We start from the raw sequence: 11,034 nt of genomic DNA on the forward strand, positions 1-11,034 counted from the left end.
TCTCTGACCCTCCCCTGATCACACTGTCCCTCTCTGTCTCTCAAAAATAAATAAATGTTAAAAAAACTAAAAATCAAGAAATTTTGCATAGAAATCTGGATTCCTAGCTTCTTTTGCTTTTGCATCCTAAAATCCGGTGGCCCTGGGGCTGCATTTTTACACAGCCGCAGTAACCTGCATGGGAAAATCAGCAGCTTCCTCTGAGCTGTTTGTTACAACCTCCACCATTCGCTGAGTTCCTCCCTAACTGAAGGAGCGAACAGCCCACTTAACACTTTGAAAAAATAGAGCCAGTACTTTTTTCTTGCAAAGTACTACTTTTATCCGATTAGTGAAGATGACCTGTTAATATTTCTCCTGCATTTGTCTCTTTCAAGAGTGGGAAAATGGGAGCTAGAACAAGAAAGCCACACATTTCAAGAAAAGCGGGGGCGTGCTTATTTCTTTGTGGAGGTAAAGAATGTTCCTACGAGTTTAATATGCAAACAGAGCGTGCCTGGGTCAGAGGAGTGTAGCCCCGGACGCCATGGTGAAACAAACCACAGCAGGGACATGATGGATATACAGAAAAGATGCGTGATAAAGAGCTAAATGCACTGAAAAAAAGACTGAAAATTCAACATGACGTCCTTTTGAATATGAATACAATAAGTGATGCTGCTACGAAACGCAGTTATGTATTAAATGAGAAACTTGCCCGGGCATCCAGACCTTTTCCAGCCGGCGAGTCTCTAAAGGAGTGTCCGCGGAGGTTACCTGCCCAGAGCAGAGACGTGAGGCGCTGACCTTGGTCCGCAGCACGTTGGAGAGACGGCTGAGAACTTAACCGGACAGGCTGCAGGGAAGAGGTCATCATTTGTGGCTTTCTCCATTGCAGCTCCCGAAGGGGCTGACGGAGTCAGTGCCCCCCACCTGGCTGTATTTATTTATTTGTGGTGTTGATGAAACTTTTGATGTGAAGAGCTTTTGTACTTCGTACCCATGACAGGTCAGTTCAGGACAGGACGAGTCAGGAAGTGACTTATTCGTATGTGTGGGGGGAAGCCTTAAAACATTTCATGTAGACTCATCGAAATTAGTCAGTGTTAGCACAGATGTCAATTCCACACCGGCTGGTGTTGAACAACTTGTTACAGAACTTAAATCTAAAGTGCCGGGGCTCTGCAGAGACACAGAGCTGAAGCCTGGGGCCCGGCCTCATTCTCCAGGAGTCAGTTGGTGCTGAAAAGTTAAAAATGGATCATATCAGGGACCTAGTAATTCGCACCATAAGCTGGATCCGTTCCCATGGCTCAGACCACAGAGAGTTCAGTGCTTTGTTCAGTGAGTTAGAGGCACAGCACGGAAGCCTGTTCTCCTCCGTGGGACTTAGGTGGCTGAGCCGTGCGTGGTGCTAAGGCGGTTTTTCAAACTGTTGGAAGAAACTGATTTGTTCATGTCTTCTAATGGAAAATCTGGTCCCCGGCTTACTGGCAAAGATTGAGTCAAACTTAGCCTTTCTGGTCGACATTATGACTTACCTAAACAAGGCGGGGATCTCCCTGCACAGGCGTTCACAAGTGGTTACACAGACGTATGACTCAGTTCTCTTGCTCTTAACGAAGCTGTGTCTTTGGGAGACCCATTTGGCGAGGAGCAATCTGGCCACTTCCCTCCGCTGAAGTTAGCTTCCGAACATGAGAGAGATGGCCTGAACTCTGTTCCCAGAATTACAGAGTCGGAGACTGGGTTCCAGAAACGGTTCTCTGGTTTCAAACGTGGTGAAAACGAGCTGACGTTGTTCAGTTCACCTTTTCTCAACACGAGCGACGTGAGTGAGGAGCTGCCGCACTGAGGTGGAGGTCACTGCACTGCGGTGCAACCCGATACCAGAAACGCAAGATGACGGAGTCGGAATCCCAGAATCCGGCAAACACCCTGGGAATAGGTGCCCTAAATACAAAACCCACTGTGCAAAGACTCTGGCCATGTTTGGAAGTACCTACATTTGTGAGTGTTGCACCCAGATTTTAATATCCCCCCCAAAAACCAGAGACCGCCAGGGAGGCCAAATCACGCATGCAAAAGCAAAGGGCTTTATTACGGGCTTATATAAACACGGGCTCACAGACTCCACTGGGTCCACGTGGAGCGAGCCCCGAGCCTGGGGGGTGCGGGGCTCTTATGAGTTTGGGAAGGGGAGTTACAGGAAATGGTGACACAGGTACAGGGGTCCAATCAATATAGCATCACATCACTGACAGTAACTTTAACCCATTACAGAGTGGACCCAGGACCCTCACGTAGGGCGTGACTAGGACCCTCATGTAGGGCGTGACTAGTCTTAACCTCCATCTTTAGGCCCGCCCTTAGAAATGTTAAAGGTGTTAGCTGGTCTTTCCTGATTGGGTATTACCAGGGTGGTCTGAGAAGCTGACACTTAGGCCTCCAAGGTCAGAGTCAGTTTAATGCAGACCTGTCCTTACATGAGCAGCTATGTTCAGTCATGAAGCAACAGAAAACTAAGTATTGCCCTCAGTTAAAGATTCAGGGGTAAATTCCCTGCTGCACATTCCTGCACCAGAGTCACACCCTGACATTGATGGACACCTTGCGGCTTAAGAAAGAAATGTCATCTTTTGGATTTCAAATCTAAGTAATACATGATGAACTTTGATTATTTCCATTTCCAAATTGTATTTGTTCAATGTCAAATTTACACTACAATCTCTGGCATCCTACGTTTGTACCTTATCACATATAAAGTCTGATTATACCTTGGCAATTTATTTTTCCCCTGCTGTACCTTTCTGGCCTGTAGAGTGATTTGTGTCGGTAAACCTCTGCCCTGAAAGCAGCCACATTGTTCCTAAAGGCACTTGCGGGCTGGGGATTCAAACCAGGGAGTTGGCTGGATGAATGGGGTATTTACATGCCTAGAGCAGCTCTATTTTTAAGGCAGACTTGCCACTGGGATCTTGGGACTCAGGCCAGAGTAGGCCCCCTCCTGGACAGAGCTGAGACAGCATAGTCAGTACTGGCCTCTCTTCTGGTGCTTGCATTTTGGATTTACATGTTTCTTTGAAATTTCAATGTTTTTGGTCATCAGTGCAAGTTGCGGCTGGTCCCATAGCCGTTCTGCCTCGTACAGGCGTGGATAGGCGTTTCCCCCACATCAGGGCCACCTCCAAGAGGATGCAGAATGAGGGGTCAGCGTATGGAAGAGCTTATGGGCATTTTTCCAGGGAGAAGGCCCATAGCTCCCATCAACCCCTTACAGAGGTCTGGGACCCAAAATGTGTTTTTCCACTGTGAAATCGGGACATGACTGCTCACTGTTAACAGACACTGTATTTTAAATAATCAATACAATTATAAAAAGCGAAATATCCTTATTGTAGAACATTTGGAGACTATAGAGAATTGTAGGGAAAAGTCTATAATCTCAACAACCAAAGGTAACCCCTGTAAATATTTAGATATGTTTGTTTCCTTTCACTTTCTATGTATTATTTTATATGGTTGAGTGCATGGTGTCTGAATCATTTTGTATTTTGTTCCCTTCCCCCACTACCCTCTTACCAGTGAAATCCTAAGTATCTGTCCGTCTTTAAGCTCAAAGTTGAGCTTATCTGATTGCGTCAGGTGTGTACCGATGGGCCTTTGGCAGCCAGGGCGATTTCTCTTAGTGTCACATAAGCTATAGGATTGGTTTTTCTGTTCTGCCAGGCTCCGAGGAGGCCAGAGACACCTGCTGCTGTCCGGGGAAGGAGAGGCAGACTGCATCTGATGACCCTCAGGACAGCTGTTGGGCAGACATTGTGGGACCATTGCTGAGTGTGAAGAAGCTCAGCATTCTAGATCTGACCTTGACCTCAGCACCATTTGCTACCACTGCCCACCCCTTCCCTCTCCTTGAAATCTCACTCTCATTTTCCTCCTTCCTCTCGAATGCTTCTTCTCAGGCCCTCTCCTTCCTCTGTCCGTTAAATGTTGATTTTTCTTCCAATGACTTTACCTCCCTACAATTTACCCGTGGTGTTTAGCATTTTGGGGGTGCTGAGGACAGGGAAGGTCAGTCAGGGCTCTCTTAAAGCATCACTTGAAAGCACCAACCCAGGGCACGTAGGTGGCTCCATTGGTTACGTGTCTGACTCTTCATTTTGGCTCACGTCATGATCTCATGGTTCCTGAGATGGATCCCTGGGTCAGGCTCCACCCACTCGCTGATAGCAGGGAGCCTGCCTGGGATTCTCTCTCTGCCCCTCACCCACAAGAAATAAATAAACTTTAAAAGATACAAACCCTCTTCCAAGAACTACGCACACGGGTACCTACACGTGTGTTTTGATTACACTTTCAGGAAGTCTCCAGACCCTAGATGCCCAGCTTGGCTGGGGCCATTTAGTTCCATGGCTTCAGTTACGTGCAAGCTTCCGGTGTAGAACTCCAGCCACTTCCTTCCAAATGCCAGTCCGGAAGCTGCTGGACCTCTCCCCTGGGATGTCCCAGAGGCCCTTGCAGTGCACGGTGTGGATGATCGAACTCATCATCCCCGATTCCTAAACCAATTCTCCTCTGGTTTTATTTTAGTGAATGGTACCATCGTCTCCCCAGTTCTGGCTCAAGCCGGACACCTGGCGGTCATCTTGGACTCCTCCTTAACTCACTTCTCATTTCTAGTTGCCAAATCTTGATCATACTACTTAACCAAGGTTTTGAATCTTCCCACTTCTCTACAATCCCATTAGTAGTGAACACCACCCTAGTGAGGACCATTGTCACCTCTCGCTGGAACTTCTGCAGAAGCCTCTGCCTGGTGTCCTGCTTCTGGTTTCCCCATCTACAGCTCTTCACTTTCAAAACATTCTCCAGTCAATAGAGTGACCAAAAAATAAGTCAAAACAAACTCAAGTGAAGTCACATTACTCCCCTGCTTAACATTCTCTGATGCGTCATTTATAATAAAAGCCAAACTCCTCTAACTCAACAACAGAAAACCCAAACAACCCAATTAAAAAGCGGGCAAAGGACTTGAACAGACATTTCTCCAAAGAGGATGTACAGTTGTCCAGTAAGCACACGAGAAGACGCTCAGCATCACTGATCAGTAGGGATATGCAAACGGAAACTGCAATGAGACACCGCCTCACATCCGTTACGTGGCTACTCTAACACAAACAGCAGCAGCAGACAGAAAGCAAGTGTTGGAGAGGCTGCGGAGTCATTGGGACCCTTCTGCACTGCTGGGGAGAATGGAAGATAGAACGGCCACTGTGGAGAACAGCATGGTGATTCCTCAAAACTTAAACATAGAATTAGCATACGATCCAGGAATTCCACTGCTGGGTTTATACCCAGAAGACCTGAAAGCCGGGTCTAGAAGAGATATTTGTATACCCATTTTCACAATAGCCAAAACATGGACACAACCCGTGTCTCTTGACGGATGAATGGAGAAGCAATATGTGTTATATACATACAATGGAATATCATTTGGCCTTAAAAAAGAAGAAAATTCTGACACATGTTCCAACATGGATGAACCTTGAGAACACCATGCTTAGTAAAATAAGCCAATCACAAACCAAACAAATACAGATTATTCCACTTAGAAACTTAAGAGTCATCAGTCAGGATCCTAGTGGGAGGGGGAACGCGGGCTTCGTGTTTAGCAGGTATAGAGTTTTAGCTTTGCAAGATGAAGAGTTCTGGAGATGGATGGTGGTGGTGATTGCATAGTATTACAGATACACTTCATACCATTGGACTATACACTTAAAGACAATTAAGACGACAACTGTTATTTGTATTTTACCCAGTTAAGAAAAAGCGGGGGGGCGGGCGCCTGAGTGGGTCAGTCGGTTGAGCATCTGACTTTGGCTCAGGTCATGATCTCTTAGTTTGTGAATTCGAGCCCCAAGTCAGGCTCTGAGTTGTCAGCACCTGCTTTGGATTCTGTGTCTCCCTGTCTCTGCCCCTCTTCCTCTCTCTCTCTGTCTCAAAAATAAATAAATATTTTAAAAAGGAAAAAAACCAAACTCTTCACCCACAACGGATCTACAAAGCCATATGTAAGAGGGGCTCTCCTGTCTCCCCGAATTCTTATCCACGTTTCTCTTGGCTGCACCCCTGACACTTGCCTTCTATCTGTGCCTTAAGTCCGTTGCATAGCTATTCCTGGAATATTCCTCCCTGGGTCTCCTGACCACCCAGGTCAGAGCGTCAGCGTCACCTCCTCAGAGAAGCCTCTCCTCACCCACCTTAGAATGAGCCCCCCACCCCCCAGCCAATCCCTCCCTCTCCTTGTTGGTTTCCACTTATATGATATCCTTCCTCCCAAAATGTTACATCCTTCTCTGTGTGTCCTATCAAGAAGCGTATGGAGGAGCGCCTGGGTGGCTCAGTTGGTTAAGCATCCAGCTTCAGCTCAGGTCAGATCTCACATCCGTGGGTTCGAGCCCCGAGTGGGGCTCTGTGCTGACAGCTCAGAGCCTGGAGCCTGCTTCCGGTTCTGTGTCTCCCTCTCTCTCTGCCCCTCCCCGCTCATGCTCTGCCTCTTTCTGTCTCAAAAATAAATAAGACATTTAAAAAATTAAAAAAAAAAAAAGAAGCGTATGGAGTCCATTTGCCCCCATCCTGGTGGTGTTAACTTTGATCATTTGCTTAAAATGGTTTCTGCCGGGCTCCTTCACTATAATATTACTTGGAGAGAGATACTAAGAGACTCTTTAAATCATCTGTTTCTTACCCTACTTTCCCTCACTAATTCTAGCATCTATGCTGATTCTTGTCTGAAACAATTACCACTGGGGTATTTGCCAAATAGTAGTTTTCAGTGTCTCTCATTCTACATTTATTGGTTGGAATTCTGTGAGGAAGTCCCCTCCCTTCACCCTCATTAACTTTTTCCTCATTCATTCAAGTGCATTCCTCATATGCACTCACAGATTCTAGTTTTATCCTATAGCTTTTTATTCTAAGGGTTATAATCCTTTATGATCATTATTTTGTCTGTTAGGTTGTCCCAGATTTGGCATGGGAGCCCATTCAAGTAGCCTCCTGTGCCCACGGACATGGGTCCACGTGTCCCCATTATTCTTTGAACCCTTCCTTTCCTACTGGCACCACAAGATTCTAGAGGCTAAGTCTTGTCATTTCCTTGCCACGGTCCTGAAGATTGGCTCTTCCCAACAAGTCTTGGGGCCTTTCATTGCAGAGTGGCATTAGATACCAAGAGCTTGGTGCTGGTGAGGTCCCTGATGTTGGGCATTAGGACCTTCAGGCCCTCTCAGTGGGATGGTCAGGAAATGTATGTACATACACAAGATATCAAAAGCTATATTGACAAATCTGTAGTTTCGAAAACCGTGAGTTCACAATGACACCTCTATTCCAATCCAACACCACACTGTTTATTCTAGCCAACTCCTTTTCCATATTTTTAACTCATTTTTCCATCAGTGAGAACTCTGGCTTTTATTAGTATAATTTTTTTTAAATAATTTTTTAAAGTTTATTTTTGAGAGAGAGACAGCATGAGTGAGGAAAGCAGAGAGAGAGGGAGAGAGAGAGTCCCAAGCAGGCTCCGCACCGTCAGCACAGAGCCTGATGTAGGACTTGAACTCATGACCAAGAGTTGACGCTTAACTAACTGAGCCACCCAGGTGCCCTAGGCAGTATCATTTTCGAATCTGCCTAGTGCTGATATGAAAAACAAACCTACTATTTAGGGTTCAAGTTTTTCCTTTAGTCTCAGAGTAGTTGGTCTACACACTCTTTTCTAAAGTAGCTGAGGTGAGTTGTCCCCATGTTCTCAGGATTATTATTCATTTGTAGTGCACTTGGGGTCATTTATTCCGGTTTATATGTCACTTTGGGTCATCTCCACTCCTCCTCTTCCCCAATTCGATTAAATTGATTAAAAAATATTTTTAGCAATATGAAACATAGTAATGATTCCCAAAGTCAGAACTACACAGCCGTGTCCCAAGAAGCGTCACTTCCCCGTGTGGTCCACCCCACTCTCCCACCGTCACGCCCTGACCGGCCAAGTAACCCACCCCAGTATCTGCTCTATCCCTACTGTATTTCTTTTCGCACGTTCCCCTTCTTTGCATGACAGGAAGCCTACTATAGATCGCTTTGGCCCTTCGCTTTTTACACTTAACAGTTTCTTGGAAATCGCTAGGAGACATCGTGAGCTGTTATGTTATGATGCTGCTTACTCACCTACCACTCCGTTTCCTCAAGTTCACCGTCCGCATTTGTGAAGTTGTTGAATTGTCTCGCCTCTTGTGCATGAAAAAATGGCATGGACTATTTGGGGGCAGTGGAAGGCGGACATGAGGCCAGTGCAAGGCTCTGAGGAGGGGAGGTGACGGGAGGTGAGACCAGAGAGACAGGCAGAGGCCAGATCGGGACCCAGACCCTGGCTTGCTACACCCGGGAGCTGATTCCGGCAGGCCAGACTGGGCCAGGGCCAGGGCTGGAAGGCAGGGAGACCAGCAGTGGTGTGGGCAGGGCCTGAACAGAGGCAGGGCCACAGGGGACTAGTGGGAGGGTGACATCTGGATATGGAGGAATGCCGGAACAAGTCAAGGACGCCTCCCCAACTTCCTGCTTGGGGACCAGCAGAGAGAACAAGGCAGAGGAGCTGGTCGGAGGGAAGTGGAGGGCCTGGCCGGTGGGCACGGTGTCATCAGCAGGCACTGGTGCTCTGAGCCACCGCTGTGCCCGGAACACCACAAAACAAGATTCAAGAGTGGGAGTGGCCTGATGGGAAGTGAAAGGAGCCGGGCCCCAAAGGCTGCCTGCCTTACGATTCCGTTTCCACGACCATTTGCATTCCATTTTCCTGAAAAGGCAAAGCCATAGAGACAGCAAGTGGATCAGGGCTGGGATCGACTACAAGAGGGCGGGAGGGAAACCCTAGGGGGACTGGCAGCATCCTTTCTCGGCTCTACCATGACTGCACATGTTTACTAAAACTCCTTGAGGGGCGCCTGCGTGGCTCAGTCGGTTAAGCCTCCGACTTCGGCCCAGGTCATGATCTCACGTTCGTGGGTTCGCGCCCCGCGTCAGGCTCTGCGCTGATAACTCAGAGCCTGAAGCCTGCTTCTGATTCTTTGTCTCCCTCTCTCACTGCTCTCCCCCGCTCATGCTCTGAATCTCTCTGTCTCAAAAGTAAATAAAACGTTAAAAAAAAAAAAACTCCTTAAAAAACTCCTTGAGCTGTCACGCAAAAAGGTTGAGTTTTACCGTATGTAAATTACACCTCAGTAGGTGACTTCTTAAAAAATGGAAGGAGGGGAGCCTGGGTGGCTCAGTCGGTTAAGGGTCCGGCTCCTTTTTTTAATGTTTTTTAAAAATTATTTATTTATTTTTTTTGAGAGACAGAGAGAGACAGTGCAAGCAGGGGAGGGTCAAAGAGAGAGGGAAACACAGAATGTGAAGCAGGCTCCAGGCTCTAAGCTAGTTGTCAGCACAGAGCCCAACGTGGGGCTCGAACCCAGGAACCGTGAGATCATGACCTGAGCCGAAGCTGAACACTCAACCAACTGAGCCACCTAGGCGCCCCAGGATTCAGCTCTTAATATCATCTCAGGTCATGATCTCACAGCTCTGGGCAGAGCCTGCTTAAGATTCTCTCCCTTCTGTCCTTCTGTCCCTCCCGTTTGCGTGTGTCCTCTCTCAAAAATTAAAAAAATTAATAAAAATTAAAAATGGAAGGAAGCCCAGGGGACACTGATGCCTGTGAAGCAGTGAGGAGAGAGCCCAGAGGAGAACGAGGCGAGTCCTGAGTCTGTATGGGATAGAGGGATGGAGTGTCACATGCCAGACGGGTCAAGTTAAGATAAGACCCAGAAGGTTTCCCGCAGATGTAACAACCAGGAGACCACTGATGACCTCACTGGAGAGATTTATTTTTTCCCCAGTGTAGGGTCCCCATTCTCCCCATGTAGGGCCCCATCTCCCCATGTAGGGTCCCTATCCTTCCCCTGTAGGGTCCCCGTCCTTCCCCATGTAAGGCTCTCATCCTCCCCATATAGGGTCTCCATCTTCTCCCTGTAAGGTTCTCATCTTCCCCATTTAGGGCCCCTGTCCTCCTTATGTAGGGTCCTTGTCCTTTCTAGGCTTCCCAGTAGACAGTGAGCTTCTGGAGACAAGCCTGATCAGGAGCCCAAAAGATGAGCAAAGGCCATCCTTTGCAATAACAGCAAAGAAATAGCCATGATGGGGATCCTAGAGGCAGTTACGACGCCCAGCACCAGAATTGCGCCGCCAAGCGCAGAATGAAAATGTTGGGCTCCCGTTTTTGTTAAGATTTCAAGACAGCGACGATGAAGCACTAAACCAGTCCCAGGGCCCTGCAATGTATGTGTCACACACTCATGAAGCTGGCCCTGCTGCCACCTGAAAGTCAGGGCCCCAAGAAAGCACAGCTGCTTTGGGATCAAGAACAGGCTCACAGGCTTGGCGGGAACCAGGATGTGCCTTGGTGCTGCCCCCTGCTGGCCATGTCATGCCACTGCACCTCCCTTCTGAAGAGAGTGGGAAACCCAGCTCCGTGAGGACCAGGTGAGCAACACTACCCTTCATTCACTAAAGAGAAAACAGGCCCACGGGGCCTTCTGCCGGTGTCACACCAGCCACAGCACCCCAGTGATGATGGCAGCACTTCACTGTCACATTTATACTTCTCTGCTCTTTACAACCCCACAAAGTAGAGATGATACCCTGCACCGATGAGTAAATGAAAGTAAGAATTCAAGTTTTCGACTAGGGTGGCTGCCTCCCAGAGCCCTTCTCTGTTGTCTGAGCCCCTAATAATTTTTGGGGGTACCCACTGGCCTAAGTGCTGACCCACCTGGTCCTGGGGCCCACGCCCAGCATAATCCCATTACTGGGCCGCAGGGCGGGCCTCTAACCCAAGGCCAGGGGAGACAACTTTTTTTTTAGCTGGGGCCACTGGAAAAAAATGTTTTTAGGTCCCTCTGGACCCTAGGACGTGTAGACATGAGGTTACTTATTTGACCGCAGCAAAGACACTTG

The sequence above is a fragment of the Suricata suricatta genome, chromosome 3 (assembly GCF_006229205.1).
Source record: "Suricata suricatta isolate VVHF042 chromosome 3, meerkat_22Aug2017_6uvM2_HiC, whole genome shotgun sequence".
In the NCBI taxonomy this organism is placed as follows: domain Eukaryota; kingdom Metazoa; phylum Chordata; class Mammalia; order Carnivora; family Herpestidae; genus Suricata; species Suricata suricatta.